Raw genomic sequence first — 15,212 nt, 5'->3', positions numbered from 1 at the left:
TTGAAATGCATAAAAATTATCAAGATTTCTATAGAAAAATCATCTTCAGTGATGAGGCATTGGAGGCTTCGTTCATAAGCAGAATTGTCGCATTTGGTGCTCGGAAAATCCAAGAATAATTCTGAAAAAGCGTCTCCATCCTCAACTTGTCACTGTTTAGTGCGGTTTTCGGGCTTTTGGGTTTACCATCCATTTGGGGATATTATATAATGTATAAATTATAGATTGCATTCATACTTCTTTTTTTCAGTTTTGAAAAAAAAACTTCTTAAAACCTTACTCATTCGAAAATGAGGCTGGTGCAACTGTTGCGGTGAATATATTGCGCTAGCAATCAATTATTTATGATTTTTCAAAAAAAAAAAACAATTACCGGTCGTTTTATTTCTCGAAGTGGTGGTCACAATTTGCCACCGAGGTCGTGTTATTTAACACCGTCAGTTTGTTTTCTTTGGGACCACGTAAAAGATAAGGTCTATGCTAATGCTCCACAAACAATTTAAGAACTCAAAGATGGAATTCATGAAGTAATAGAAGACATACAACTGCCAATGTGCGAATTGAATATGGAAAATTTCATAAAAAGAAAATGGTCTTACAACCATAGTGGTGGTAGCCAAATGACTGATATCGTTTTCATCGTTAATGGCATACCTCTTCTTTAAAGTGAAATGAACATCCATCATCCATTGATTTCTCTGAAAATATACTCGTTTTTTTTTAAATCGAAATGAAACCTCTTATTGAAAAACCCTTCATTTTTGATCAACACACTAAGTCCAATGTTTTTTTATTAATGGCTAAAAAGTCTAACGATCTTCACAGAGATCGATATGAAAAATTGAAGGGATCAAAATTCAATGTTCGAATGTTGTTGACAGTTTGAATAGGATAAATGAATATTCGAAAAACCCACTTAATTACTTGATTTTTTCAAATAAACTTGTATAGAGGGTGATTCCGGAGGAGACCGTCAGATTTTAGGAGGAGTTTACACTAGTCAGGGCAGTTTCTTGAGTCTACAGGGTGATTTGACGGTTCAACCGATTTTTCTTTTATTCATAACTTTGGTATGGCTCGATCAATATTGATTAATTCAATTTTTGATTGATCAAAAACGAATTTCGAATTTGGAAAAACTACTTTAGAACTCAGAGCTTTGTATCATTGGACGATACAGCTTTACTATCTGGTTCAGAATATTCTCACCGCCTTGGAGCGAAATGACGATATTGTTCATCTTTAAAAAAATTTTCTAGGAAAACTGGACTTGTGCCAAAAAAAATAAAAACGCTCCAGTAATGTTTTATGGTAGAATCTTAAACAGGTAGTGAATTTTTGAAAACGGAATGTACAGGGTGCTTTTTCAACCTGCAAATTTAATCTGAACTTATCATAATTTCCACCCTGTATTTTTCAAGAAGTGTTGGAATTATTGAAAGTAGGCAATCATATTGTGCTACACTGAAAATATCATCAATATTGATAAAGCCTTACCAAAGTTATGAATAAAAGAAAAATCGGTCGAATCGGACAAATCACCCTGTAGACTCTCAATAAAGGCCCCCAATCATGAACCAAATATTGATTCGAAACTGCCTTGACTAGTGTAAACTTCTCCTAATCTGACGGTCTCCGGAATCACCCTATATAATATGTAGTAGTTTTTTCATTGTGAATCTTTTCATCTTTGAGTGTACCTGTACAATTCCATTCTATAAAAAATGTATTTTTCAGGAGCATTCTTTGATTAATATACTCAAATTTTAAGCAGGAGGTTAGAAAAGATTTCTTCAAAAACTATATCATTATAATTGAGTACCTAATCGAAATTTAATTCTTCTTATCACAATTCTTTTTTCCTAATAATTTAGCATTTTTAACGTAATTATAGAAGCAATGACTACTCGCTTCAAAGATATAGTGTTACATATTTTATATCTTTAAGATATTTACCACTCTCAAACATAATTGTATGATCCTCATTCGGTTTCATAGGATAAAAGTATACACTGGCGTGCAAAAAAAGGGTCACTGTTCTCGTTAAAATTTTGAGTGAGAAAGTTATTTAAACAGTAATGATCAAGTGACCCATTTTTTTCTGCTCGCCAGTGTATTTTGATGTCCCTACATCCTTCAATAATGCTCGTAATAAGGAATTCGAAAATTTGAGAACCCAGGGATTGAATTCCACATACTTTTTATTTTCTAATCTTTTTGCATCGTGCTGCTTTTACTTCAAAAACTTACCTCCTATTGAAGTTTCACAGTGTGAAGCAATTCAAGAATGGCTGTCGACAGAATTCAATGTGAATTGTTGACGACATGGTTGACATGATTAGAGTTCAATATATGCCAAAGTAGACATGACATATGAATGGTGGAATATTGGAACATTTCCGACTTTTCATATCATTGATAAAAGAAGGCAGTTCTACGAAATGGAAGTTCTAGTTTGAAAAGAAATATTTGTTCAAAGAGGGATTTGAGTTTTGTTCTTTTTCAAATGCAAACACATAAATTTCAGAATCCTTATATGCGATTCCTCAATATTTGAGAAAATTACACTTATTTTTCGATCCAACTGAAATTCGATGTTTGGATAATTACATTTGACATTTCACCAATTTCAATTAAATGTTCGTTCGAATTGTTGAGAAATCCACTCAGAAATCATTAAAATTTCCAGTTATGAATATTTAATTTATATTCATGAAATTTAAAATTTTGTAGCGGAACATCGAATTTTAGTTTATTTCTATACTTCACACAGTTAGAAATAGCGGTTTTTTCTCATTTAAAGTTCATCCTCGATAACTCTCAAAGTATTTGGCATTGGGATTGTTTAGGTAACTACCCCTCTTTTTTCACGTAGAATCGATTGAAATAATAAAAAATATAGGTTCTAATTTGAAAATCTTGAGTTTTGATGAATTTGAGTTGTCCCACTTGTGATAAACACCTTGTGCATTTCTAGTTCAAACCGTAAACAGTTTTATAATACTACGTATTAGTAGAATCGAAAAAAAAAAACTTTTTCTGCAAATATTCAAAAAAATTTGAGTCCTCATCGCCAGCATTTTTTTCATGAGAATCCCATTTAATTTCTCATGAACCATTGAGTTTTTACCAAAGGTATGGTTTATTGGCGAAATTGTCATAAAAAAACCTATATGATGATACAATAATATACTAGATGTGCCATTTAAAATAGCATTATTAAGGAAGAAGTAGTATTTTTCCGGTGTAACCAGGAGTTGTAGAGATCTGAAAAAATTTTAGTGAGAAAGATCATTGTCTCAAACTCCAATATGCAAATTTTCAGCTAAAAAATTATGATTAATTTTCCATAAACGCCTAATAGGTCATTATGGTGAATCACCCTGTATTATTATTGAATAATTGTGTATGTAGCAAATCTTCCAAAGAAAGTAACAAGAATACGTAAATTCAAAGAGGACAACATAACACAAGACTTGAAAACGTAGACTGGAACGAAAAATCAATGTATTTCTTCGAAGTAACATCAGATGAGATGATAAAAACAAAAACCGTAAAACAAATGAAAAACCAATCCTCCAGGATATATGATGACATCCCGATCAGTATAATAAAAAAACTATAATTGCAATTGGACCAATAATAGCACACATTACAAATAAAGCATTCACAGAAGGAATTTTCCCCGAGGCACTAAATATAGCTGTAGTGGAACCTGTTTACAAAAAAAAAGCAAGGAAGATCTGAATAATTATCGTCCAATTAATTAATGCTTACATCATGGGTCAAACTATTAGAGAAAGTATTTGCAAACCGGTTGATATCATTTTTAAGAAAAACAAAATCTTCACTAGGCAACAGCATGGATATGTGAATGGAAAAAAGTACCGAAACAACAATATATGATTTGACACAAGAAATACTTGCAAGATGCACTTGATTCTGGAAAAATACCAGCTGCACTACTCATGGATATGTCGATAGCATTTGATTGCGTTGATCAAACCAGACTACTTAAAAAGTTGGAACAGTGTGGCATACGCAACAATCAATTAAAATTAATGAAGAGCTACCTGGGAGAGAAAACTCAAAAAAGTAATCATAAAAATAGAAGATCGAATGTACATATTTGAGGAAGAACATATTTTAATGGGAGTCATACACGAAAGCATACTAGATCCATTGCTATTTATCGTTTACCTATATCAATGACTTACCAGATGAAAGTATGAAAATACTCAATACTACCTATGCTGATGAAGTAGGCACTTTTACTAAAGCAGAAAACATCCAAACTTTACAACATTATGAAAGAAGTAGAGAAATGTAAGATTTTCAGGTATATGGCTTGATAACAGTATGAAGTGGAACCCACAACATAATAATCAAAATTAAATAAAAAACTCAACATCATAATTTATACCTTCAATGTATCGAAACATCACATCTAGGAATAAACATCAAAGATCCAATACATATCAAATTTCCAGTCAATCTTAACGTATGGCATAATTCACTGGGGAAATGGCTCATCTCAGAGCAAAATATTTCAAACTCGAAAGCGATCTATATTACGAGTAATATATCGGATGAAAAACAGAGATACCTGCAGAGATATTTTTAAAAGAAATGAAATCCTGGCTAACCGAACTATATTTATTGAAGTGTGTCATCTTTCTGAGAAACCAGAGGGAATTATTCGAAGAATTTTTCAACCAAAATAACAGCAGGAAAATTGATCCGTATCTCTACCCGAAGCAACACCTAACCCTAACACAGAATAATGCAAACTACATGTGAATTAAGGTTCACAATGCCATGCCAAGAAAAACTTGAAGAATATAATATTCCAATTTTTGGTGAATATAGAACCTCATAGTCTACACGAATACTATCAAGGCATTAAAGCAAATTCAATATACAATATGTAATCTAATTTATTAACTCATTTCTCATTATTGTACTACAATGATTTTAGAAAGGAAATAAAATTCTATTCTATTCATTTCCATTTATTATTATTTGGTTTAGATAAATTTCAGAGATTCAATTTAGATGTTATGAAGCTGTAGGTAGAAAAGGTTTCTTCAAATATATGATATTTGAGGGTGATGTTGGATATTGAAAGAATCATAATTAATTTTTGATAACTCAAGGGAGTTGTAAATCGAAAAATCCCGAGATGAAGAGGCAGTTCATTAAGGATAACATCAGAAGAATAATCGAATAATGGTCCATATCTGCTTCAAATGGTTGGCCGATCCCTTCAGCTGAATCCTTAATGTAAGGAAGCTTCTAACTTATTCGCAAATTCTATATAATATTCCGTTTTATGGAGTTCTGTCCAATTACGTTCCCACAGAAAACTTTCGCTTTGAAATCATTTTTTTTACTTGTTCTCTGCTCCTCCTTCAATATTTCGCTTTAACGTGAATTCTTGGTCGAACATTCTCCTTCCGGGCACAACGCTGAAAAGCATTGTACATTTTGAATAAAGGTGAATTACTACATACTCATATCCGAATATTTCACAGGATATCAAAGCCTAAACACCGCAATATATGATTGTTAATTGCCTCATAATCTATGGTATGGTTTATTGATATACAGTTAACTTCAATTGAGCAATTTAATATTCAATACGATACATTGTACAATTGAGAAAAATAAATATCGTTCAACTTTTGAATGATAAGTAAGATACCCCCCCTTTTTATAACCCATTACAAAATTTCTCTGACTAATATTCCATGAAAACGAAATAAACTCAAGTGACTAACAAGTAAACTCAGCGATTAACGCATAGTATTTATGTATTTGTATTAGGGCTGGGACTTTTTCGCCTTTTTGTATTCGAATATTCATCCATAAATTTATTCGATTATTCGAATAATTCATTCAAACAAATATTCATACTTGATTATTCATGAGTAGTCATGAATATTCAACTATTCGTTGATTATTCAGTGATTATTCAATGATTATTCAGTGATTATTGAATGATTATTCAGTGATTATTCAGTGATTATTCAATGATTATTCAATGATTATTCAGTGATTATTCAATGAATATTCAGTCAATATTCAGTGATTGAACTCATGTTTTAATGAACCAATAAAATCCGAGCGTTTTGATCGCAAAGGGTATATTCACTCGCAAAGGGTATATTCACTCGAATATACCCTTTGCGACTTGGTATAATCGTTTTGGTGTTTTGCCTCTCGCCATATACGCTCTATTAGTGTGACGTCACACACCGCCATTTTTGGTTCTCCTGTCAGTGTTCGGAATCCAAACAAATAAATTGTCATTCAAATTAGTACGGTCTCGTTGAAGGAATTGACTTCTTCTTCCTTCTTCATTATAGGCATTTTTTGCCTGTTCCTTCTTCGCAACTTGTCCGGTGTTCAGTTGGTAGTCAGGTTATCGCTCCACCTTTTCCGCGGTCTTCCTATACTTCTCCTTCCCGTTGGTGATTTATCACGTGCGATTCTGACCATTCTCTCATGATCCATTCGGTCTGGATCCACTCATTGACTTATTTTCATAAATGTCTAGAAATAGCAATGCATACGGAATAGGAAGGCAAGGTTACATTTTCGAATGTAGAATTATTATTAAAACTCTTTATTGGTAAATTCATATGTTTGTATCTTATATTCCATTTTTATATTTTTCCATTGATGAAATCCAAATTTTATTAATTTTTCTTTGGGTGAATACCTTTTTCTACTACTATCAAATGAATAATTTTAATTCAATTGTATCCATCAATATCAATATTATGTAATTTCCAGTAATTTTAATATTAATAAAACGATTTGTCCGTAGTGGATCACAAAACCTCGTTTTAATCATTCCTGAATAGTGAGTCAAGTGATCATTCAAACTTTCATTCGTAACTTCATAAATATCCAACTACTCACTGAATAGAAAACTATTCACTGACATGAATAGAAAAGTAGTCATTGATTATTCAACTATTCAGTGAATACTTGACTATTCACTGATTATTCATGAATAGAAAAGTAGTCATTGATTATTCAACTATTCAGTGAATACTCGACTATTCACTGATTATTCATGAATAGAAAAGTAGTCAGTGAATATTCATGATTATTCGAATAATGCAAAATGCAATTATTCGAATAATTATTCAATGATTATTCGAATATTCAAATCATTTATTCATGATTCCCAGCCCTAATTTGTATTGAGATGAGTGAAAATGATGCATCCTGCAGCATAAGAAGATTAATGACTTTCCCCGTGATGACTACACTTTCGTACTCTTCGGAAACTGAAACAGCAGTCTGTACGTTCGAAGTATCAGCGTATTTTTCTGCCTGCTTGTCTTGGATTCCCTTGGTTTCCAGTTCACTCTTCAGCATAGTTATAAAATTCATCTTGTTTGTGTCAATGGAGCGAAATTTTGCCTGAGTGATGGTGCTTAGTGAGGTTTCCTTGGAAAACACAAACCTTATAGAGGGGTTCCTCACGTTCTATTGCCTTGGTGCTTTGGTAGCTAATCCCACAAGGATAACCATAAAAAAACACTATGATATTGCTCCCAAAGTGCCTTTTGATGCAGCCCACGTAGTTTTGGCAGACTACCTGGAATGTTGCTTCGCATCCATAACATTGCAATTTTCGATCACCGAATTCAACATTACTGGCGATGGCAAGGTATGTATCGTATAACTTTGTTTTTTTCCATTTTGAAAAAATTCCTCTAATTTTGATCGTAAGCATCTCGGTTTAGGTAGAAATTACACAAAATTTCAATCAATGCCTGGTTAATATTTATTGATTTCAACTAGCTGATCTCGATAGGAATTTAAAATAAGGTGATAACATGCCGCGATAACATTGAAATAACTTCAGTTCACAAAAACAGGCACTTAGCAGAGGTTCATTGCCCCTCCCTATGTTTGAATATGTCGATATTGATGAGTAATTATTATTGTAATTACCATAGACCCGATGGTAATTAGAAGGCCAAAACCTGCGTTTTTCGCCAATTTTTACAATTTCGAGAAAATTCCTCCAAAAATTGATCGGCTGTATCTCGGTTAATATTAAGTTTAGAAAAAAGTTCATGGATACCACATTATATGGAATTTAATTATCTACAACTTTGAAAATGAACGTTTTGGTCGAAAACTATTTAGGTCAGAAGTTATGAGCAAAAAACCGAAAAAAATCCGAAAATGTTGAGATTTTTCGGCCCTCCTCAAGTTAGCACAGCGTTCTTGTGTTGGAACAATCTCTAGAAGTTTCATTGAGTTCGGAATTTTTTTCAAGTAAAATAAAATATAAATATAAACTTATAATAATAATAATAATAATAATTAAGGTATATAAGAAGCGAGATAAAAGGCTTATTTATTCTCAAATTATCATTTTTGATAATTTGAGAATAAATAAGCCTTTTATCTCGCTTCTTATATACCTACCTTCTCACTAAAATGGACTGTATTTTTTAAAAGTCAATGGAACTTTAGCTTCTAAACTAAATTGTTTTCATAGAAAGCACATTTTTGGGCTATTTTTTTTGCAATCCATCCATTAAAAAATTTTTGGATTTAATAGATATTTCATGTTATTTTCAAGAACATGTTTACATTTGGTTTGAATATTTGTACAGAATATAATACAGATTTTGAAACAGTTCGATATTTTTCAACTAATATTGCTACATTTCTTTCTATTTCAATAGGAGATATTAATTTTTTCATATGTGATAGCAAAGTTTGAATTTATTCATCAATGTTTTGCAACTGATGTTTGTTTTCAATATAATATGTCAATATTCTACGATTAAATAAATAAATATCCCAGCACTACTTGATATTCATTTAAAATGCAACGCTTCCTCAACTAATGATATCACTAAACTGTCGAAAATATTCAATTGAACTATTTCTCTAACACAATAACAAATAATCGTGAGAGAATAATAAATTGGTAGAGCATCTCTTACTTTTCAAATACAAACTTATGCACTACAGCTTATTCACTGTACTTTTATCAATTTTAATATTATTGACAAATAAGCTTGTTTATTAAAAATCTCCAAACCAATAAATTTGTCCTAGATAAAGTACGTAGGTAGTATTTTATTACCTCGGAATATTACTCCCTCAGCGCTTACGTGGCTTGGTTGGTAACTATCAAAAATAATAGCACAATCATGGTATAATTTACTATAACTTTGAATCTTTCAGCAACATACAGCAATTCCATTAATTCTTTCCTTATCAATTTAAAATGTAGCCTGCTATCTTGCAACAATCTCAAGAGTGTAATTTCATTATTTCACAAATTCTTTTGTGAAATATTGAACTATAAACATGAGTACCTATCTATCTTGGTTATTGTTGACACTTATCCAATCACGAAGCTTCTCGTGACCTGAAAGTAAACGATATTAGAAATATAACCATACTTCTGCGAAGCTCATATAAAATTCGTCATAAAATATTCCTACATATTCATTCATTCATTGAGGACAATGAATAAGTTCAAATCGAGTTGTATGGATTTTTCAGAATATTTCATTTCAATTCAAAGCAAATGTGAATTAATCATTAAATCTGTTGTCAACTACCAACAGAATGGCACAAAAAAAATATGAACGTGTTTCAATAGATAGATTAAAGGATCTTGTATCTATACAGGAGTATATACAGGATGGGCCAAGATAAATGGTACACTCGACTTTTAGAAGGAACGAAAACTTTTATTTTATTGAAAATTCGATTTGTTGAGTAAGAATCACTGTTCTACTGAAACAAGGATCTCTATATCTCTTAGGTTCCCACGGTGAGATGTACAGCTCTCGCTCATGAGCGAGAGGCAGACCCGACAAATCGAAATGCAAAGACTACAACGGTGCTTTCACACGATGAGCTATGAGCCATCACGTCTCATGAGCGAGAGCTTCTTTCACACGGTGAGATGAAAGGCTCTCGCTTATGAGCGAGAGTCACATCGACGGATCAAAATACAAAGAGTGCAATGGCGTTTTCACACGATGAGCCATAAGCTGTCACGGCTTATGAGCGAGAGCCGTCACGTCTCATCCATCTCGACCTTGTCTCGACCAGAGCGCTTGTATAGGAAACAGGGCCGTCGCTAGGCAGTAGGCAGGTTAGGCGTTCGCCTCGGACAAAATTCAAAGGCAGCATTTTAAGCTTGATCAATAAAAAGTCCATATGTAGAAATTCAAAGTACCGAATGAGAAGTAATTTAGTCAGAAACAATAGGATGGAATACATACGAATTGGATAAAACATAGGGGTTGCCATTCAAGATTTCAAACTAATCTCTTCCGCCTCCACTAGAATAATAGGTGATAAAAACACTGTATATTCTTCATTCTTAAAAGAATTTCTTAGAGAAAAAACGGAACTTATAATTTCTGTTGAATCAGTTCAGGGAAAATTCATGATTTGAAGAGTTTAAAGGACAATCTCAGCTCAGCAACACTAAAATTTCTGGAAGAATGTCAATTGTACAATCATATTTGATTGATGTAATTCTACTACAACGTTTCCTTTCCTGTAAATACTTGTAAATATTTTATAAAAATAATTACCTGTAATGGAATAGTACATTGTACCATATTTCGAGACACGTTAATTTAAATTGAAAAAAAAATTGGATTCTGAGAAATGAATTCATATTTGAAAAGAGGACTCACGACCAAAATATGGTAGGTTGAAATTGTATTTATTTATTCCGACCACGTTAAATACATTTTCCTATTGTATAGAATTCTTTGAATAGTCAGATACCGTCTACTTATGAATATCATATATATAATCGGAACTGACAAAGTAAATAATGAATTATATAGCTCTGAAACAACTTGAATAGGCATAATTTCGAGTAAGTAGATACCAACATTGCCTACCCAGCAAGGTAATACTAGCGGTCCTGACAGAGGTTGTCCTGTACAGTATGTATTTGAATAGACTCCTCCTAAACGGTTGGACGGATTTTGATTTTGGTGTGTTCAAGTGGATTCGGCAAAAAATTTCGAATTGAATAAAAAATTAATTAGATGAGAAACATTATGGAAAAAACCTGGATCCAAACGCATTCTCGAATCCACTTGAACATACATACAAAATTTCATCGAAATCCGTCCAGCCAATCAGGAGGAATTCAATGAAATGAACATGCAAAGAATAATTATATACATAGAGTCCCATTCTGAAAGTTCGCCTATAATAATATAAATAATATAATGAAATGAATAACTTTCTTCGAACAGTGCGAATAGTCTATTCAAAAAAGGAAAAAAATTCAAATGGAAGTTTCTTAGTTTTCAGGGAGACATCGGATGCAGAAATTCAATATGAACTTTTACCTTTAACAAGGCTGAGTGGTATATTTTTTAAAATGGGATATACATTTTCGTCGGAGAATATTAATCTTCTTTTTTAAAAGGGGGATATACATTTTCTTCGGAGAATATTAATCTTCTTATGAAACTAAAAACATTATTCGTCTTCTTCATTTTTTCCATAAATGAATTTTGGAATGAATGAAGATATGAAATTATTCATATTTAACATTCAATCACTTGTTTATGTATTCCATAAGAACATATCCAAAAATCCAAAAAGTTGTTTTCTCAATATTACTCCAACCGCACACATGTGTGACACCGCGATAATGAAATCTCACAAAAGTTGAATGTAAAACCGGAAAAGGATCTCGCTTATGAGCGAGAGCCGTACGTCTCACCGTGGGAAAGGAACTCTTTTTCTTCCAAACCGAGACACTAGCACTAGCTGCCTATACTTGCGCCAAAGTGTGTCTCAAAAGAAACCTCAAAGGGGTACGTATATACATCACCACATACAGCCAGATGAGGCCTCTGGAATTATAGAGCCACGGGTCTCTACTGACGTGGGAGTGCCGTAGTACCATAAAGCAACTTGCCATAGGGAATAAAGTAACTCCATAATCACCCGGTACCCATACGGGTATCGGGTGATTATGAAGGAAACGACAAAGACGATGAACCTATTGGTTCTGAGTCCTCCTGTGGGCTTGGAAAAAACCAATATAAGGCATCGGTCCAACAGTAGGAGTGGGACAAACTCTATGGAGAAACACACTGGTTCTTGCTCAGACAAAGAAATTTGTGGTGCTTTCACCTACCTGTACCAGAAAGCTCCTGAAGCTACCACGAGCTCAGCTTCGGGTAATGGTGGGACTGCTGACAGAACACTGTCGGTTCGAATACTTTCTGTGACGCATGGGTAAGTCAGCAGATACTATCTGCAGGCTCTGTGAAAAGGCAGACGAACACATAGTTCGCAAATGTTCGGGGCTGACTGGACTAAAAACCATGAACCACATGAAAAAGTCAGTTCTGGAAACTCACGAAGAAATAGCCAAGGCTCCTAATGATGTCGTCAGTTCGTTAACTGTATGGGTTTGTGCACAAGCTCAATTTGGTCGTAATTAACGGAAGACTGACATAGCCGCAACGACTCCGATTTAGTGAATAATATTAAAAATAACTACTGCTCTATCCATCTAAAATAATTTCAGCGCTACGTGTACTTACTAAAATTACAAGTTCCGAAGTGATGAATGTTCAATTATTTGCATGAAAAAAGCTGAAAATCAATCAATCACTCGAAAACCACTAGAGATAGGGACAAGTTAATACCTAAATTATCAAGAGGCAACAAAAACCGAAAAAAAATTAATAATATACAGGATGTTCTTTTTTAAATATCGAAGTTTTAGTACTTTTGAAAGGAGCAGCATCATCTCAGTACTAAAAATATTTTAGATCAATAGAGCAGAAACCAAATTTACAATGAAATCGTACCTTCCGTTCTTCGTAATAGTCCAGGGTTTTATCGACCATGGCCCACCCTGTAAACATCCGCGTTTACTGGACATTAATTAAATTTTAAGTGGATTAAGGATTGACTGCCCATTTCTACTCTCTCGGGTGAACATTCACGTCCCGAGGATGGCAGCCAGAGGTTCTCCAACATTGAGTCTACCCATGCCTCGGACCAACATTCTTCAGCGGGCACCAGTGTATAGGCTTTGTGATTGTGCTAACAAAGTTAATATTAGTCTATTGTAGTTGTTTATTATATGGTTTTTTTACTTCTTTATATCTATCAATTTTTTTTTTTTTGGAGTACTTGCCATTTTGATTAGTTTTTTAGGGAATTCACATGTATTTTCTTTGAGTTGGTGTAATTTGTTATCCTGTTACTGGGAACAGGGGTAAATAAAGTTATTATTATTATTTTCATTGACCATGTAAGGACAGTAATTTCTAAGCGAACATTATTACAATTTTTGAACGAGAAATTTGGGGATACAATATGTTTATTCAACAATAATAAATAAGTTTTAACACATAAATCGTGATCCACTTTTGAAAGGTTTCTGTCAAAAAGCAATAAAAAGGGTCTTGCTTTTCACTTGAATTTAGAAATTTTCCCGGTTTTGGCTTTATTGCAAGAAAAATTCCAAGGACGCGTATTTGAAATAAAAATTTGATTTATATTTTTAATTTTGAAAGTGTGTTTTATTCACGTTTACTTTCGGACCCACAAAATGGATAACCCTTTATTTTCTCAACCAACATCCTGTTCACTATCGCGCTTAGTTAGTGCGTTTATTCTTTATTATACAGGGTCTTTCACGAGGAACCTCACCCATATTTATACGGGAAACTACTGAACGTATTTTCATGAAATTCAGCACTTATAAGTATTTCACGATGCTGATGAAATCTAAAATATTTTCAAGGCATGAGCACCTCCGGTTTTTCCGGAAATGACGTCAACTTCCGTTTTTCAAATTAGAACACCATTTTTTTATTGCAGAAATAGATTCCTTAGAAAATTTCAAGTCATTTTGATGTAACATTTTTCAGTTTTGGTTGGAAAATTCTCTCTGAGCGGGAAAATTCGAAAAAAAAATCGAAAATAGAGCTCCGCTGAAACAAGAATAACTTCGAGGTTTTTGGATGGAAAATTTTCATTTTTGGGATTTTTCAAGATGTAAGATTGATGTATCCACTTTGAAAATAGAAATCGCGATTCATGATACAGGGAGTGAAAAAATCGCTTTCAAAGTTAGGGATGAAAAAATCGCGAAAAATCAATTTTTTCAAATTAGAACCCCATTTTTTTCTGGCAGATATTGAATCTACGTTAAAAAATAATGTGAGTGTATGCATCACACCCTTGCCCTAAAGAGAATATTTTCTGAGTTATTCACAAAAAACTGTTTTTCGTCTTGAATTTTCAGCTATTTCTTTTCCCTTCACGCCAAAAAGATGAAATTTTCAGGAACTGTTACTTAAACCATGTTTTAGATTTTACTACCCTAATATGCAAGAGAAAAAAGTTACAGGTTGTTCCTAAATAGATGGCGAATTTTGATTCGAATTTGTATCGGAAACCTCTTTATTTCAACTAATCGGCCATCGATTTTCTCTTCAGTGATAAATAAATAATTCCTTATGAACCATAATATGCAAAAACTTACCATGTTTTACATCCTTTTTTTTTAATGATAGATATCATTAATTACATCTGCCAAACTCCTCTTTATTCAGTAGCACTTTGTGTTTACTATTAATTTGGTGATAATTCGTATTAAGTTATAAAATCGATCACTATGCCTAATTTTAATACTAATAGTAACTTGAAGTCGATTTAAAGAAGGGGTGAAAAATCTACAGCATGGTTCAAATAACAGTTCCTGAAAATTTCATCTTTTTGGCGTGAAGGGAAAAGAAAAAGCTGAAAATTCAAGACGAAAAACAGTTTTTTGTGAATAACTCAGAAAATATCCACTTTAGGGCAAGGGTGTGATGCATACACTCACATTATTTTTCAACGTAGATTCAATATCTGCCAGAAAAAAATGGGGTTCTAATTTGAAAAAATTGATTTTTCACGATTTTGTCATCCCTAACTTTGAAAGCGATTTTTTCACCCCCTGTATCATGAATCGCGATTTCGATTTTTAAAGTGGATACATCAATCTTACATCTTGAAAAATCCCAAAAATGAAAATTTTCCATCCAAAAACCTCGAAGTTATTCTTGTTTCAGCGGAGCTCTTTTTTCGATTTTTTTTTCGAATTTTCCCGCTCAGAGAGAATTTTCCAACCAAAACTGAAAAATGTTACATCAAAATAACTTGAA

General features: G+C 32.9%; 1 protein-coding gene across 3 annotated transcripts in view; it reads left to right on the top strand.

The window, feature by feature from the left end:
• LOC123677476 (cyclic nucleotide-gated cation channel alpha-3) overlaps positions 1–15,212 on the top strand; it is a 255,400-nt gene that overhangs the window by 207,446 nt on the left and 32,742 nt on the right. The gene's annotated exons all lie outside the window — the stretch shown is intronic.

This window comes from Harmonia axyridis, chromosome 4 (assembly GCF_914767665.1).
Source record: "Harmonia axyridis chromosome 4, icHarAxyr1.1, whole genome shotgun sequence".
Lineage (NCBI taxonomy): Eukaryota > Metazoa > Arthropoda > Insecta > Coleoptera > Coccinellidae > Harmonia > Harmonia axyridis.
This window is presented reverse-complemented; position numbering and strand designations above follow the sequence as displayed.